At 39.2% G+C, this 2123-nt stretch overlaps 1 non-coding gene across 1 annotated transcript; it reads left to right on the plus strand.

Annotated features, from left to right (window-relative positions):
- Nucleotides 1-1430: 1430 nt before the first annotated feature.
- Nucleotides 1431-1537, plus strand: LOC139320778 (U6 spliceosomal RNA). Its single transcript, XR_011600723.1, has one exon. It is a non-coding gene; the product is annotated as a U6 spliceosomal RNA (small nuclear RNA).
- The last annotated feature ends 586 nt before the right edge of the window (nt 1538-2123 follow it).

Genomic DNA, 2123 nt, shown 5'->3' on the forward strand with positions numbered 1-2123 from the left:
CTTCACAAATATGGCCTCATACTTGTCTGTCCCAGGACTAGAGCTCCTTGCAAGGACCACAGTTCTCACAACTGTCATGCTATCTTTTCTGTCCCAGAACTGTAGGAAATCTGACTGGAGAGAAAGAGTGATTCTCCTTTCTTTGTCCATCCATGTCTTAATGACACATGCCAGGTCCATCCCCTCAAATCTTATACGAGATTAGATTTATTACACATAGAAAGTAGTATTCAAACATATTGACCTAAGACCAGTCTGTCAAGAAATCTGATTGTCTGCTTTTGAGTAGCGACTGGGGAAGGGGGGGTGCTAATAAGTAGAGGTAATCATTCAGTTTCCAGTCTCTCTTCTCCTGGCATGGCTTCCTCCTCCCCCCCCAATCTCACAACATATGTCCCCTTCTCCATCACTATATCTGGAGCTGGAGCTTCAGCCAAGTCTTTCAAAAGAAAATATGGATTAATGCAGGAGTGGTATTCATTTACCTTCACTACTGGTTTGCAAATGTGAGCGTGCACCAGTGGTGGGTTGCTCCCGGTTCTGTCTGGTTCTTGAGAACTGGTAGTAAAAACAGCAGGAGGCTCCGCCCACCCACCCATCCTGATGTCATATTTGGTGATCTGTGCATGCTCCCATTGGGAACCAGTAGTAAAGGTAAGTAGAACCCACCCCTGGCATACATGCCTTCTGCGCATGCACAGAATATCAAAAATGGACATGATGTCTATGCGGGTGGGCGGAGCCTCCCTCAGCCACTGCTACCGGTTTGCCCGAACCGGATATAACTGGCTGAATACCACCACTGTTTGATGGCTTTGATGTTTTCCTTCATTGGAACATCTGGTTTGGGGGGGATGATTTTGGTTTTTATTTGCATAAAAAGAATAACATAAAAATATAGATGGGGAGATGGAGTGGAGTGGAGTTTTTTATTTATTTTTTATAGTTTTTTATAATTCTTCAGGAATTATGCAGTGATTCCTTGCTTCTGGTTCTTAGTATTTAGCAGCAGTAAATATGAGTATGGATCATCTTCAAGCACTTTTTTGAAAGATTAGGAAGTAGAAATAGGAGCTACATGGAAATGTCCTGGGATCTTATTGAATTTAAAGTCCTTGAATTTACAGTTGAAAATAGCCCAAACCACGGCAAGACAAAATCCATTAAGATTAACTACAAGGGACTGTCAACTATATTCAGAAAAAAAATATATAAGGATGAAGCTGAAGAATACAGTATTTAAAACTAATGTTCAACATGGTGGAAAAAAGCTGTTGCTAGAATTCATGCAGATAATATTTTGCAGGCAGAAACATAATAAATATAGTATTTCTTGGATGTGGATTATTTATGAGTGTTATTTTCAGGAAAAATATTTTTAATGTGTCTATAAGCAACTCAAATATCTATCAAAAGTTCTGAGCTTTTTTGTGCTCGCTTTGGCAGCACATATAGTAAAATTGGAACGATACAGAGAAGATTAGCATGGCCCCTGCACAAGGATGACATGCAAATTCGTGAAGCGTTCCATATTTTTCTATTGAAGAGTGGATACTGAAAATAACAAATTTAGCAGAAATGGCAAACATCTCAGCGTACCTGAAGGACTATACACAAGAAAGATATGCATCGGAATGGAGAAGATGGATTGATTATATTCAAAATAAGTATCAGACAAGAAAATATCAAATAGCTTATGAATGAACGTTAAGTATTAGAAGTATTATTTTATTTATTTATTTATTTTATTTTATTGAATTTCTATACCGCCCTACTCCCGAAGGACTCAGGGCGGTGAACAGCCATGAAATAAAACACATACATATACAAAATTTAAAATCGAATAAAATGAATTAAATAAATTTGGCTGAATTGATACCCATAATTTAAAATACCCATATTTTAAAATACAGTAAAAATATAAAATTTACACTTAAAAGGGAGAAGATTTAGGCGAGGCCGGCTTGATGAAATAAAAGAGTCTTCAGCTCGTGGCGGAAGGTGCGCAGATCCGGAATCCTCCATATCTCTGGGGGGAGCTCATTCCAGATCGTCGGTGCCCCCACAGAGAAGGCTCTCCCCCTAGGGGCCAACAGCCGACATTGTTTGGCTGATGGCACCTG

This window comes from Pituophis catenifer, unplaced genomic scaffold (assembly GCF_029215685.1).
Source record: "Pituophis catenifer annectens isolate HBS135680 unplaced genomic scaffold, rPitCat1.0.hap2 SCAF_8, whole genome shotgun sequence".
NCBI classification, from domain to species: Eukaryota; Metazoa; Chordata; class Lepidosauria; order Squamata; family Colubridae; genus Pituophis; species Pituophis catenifer.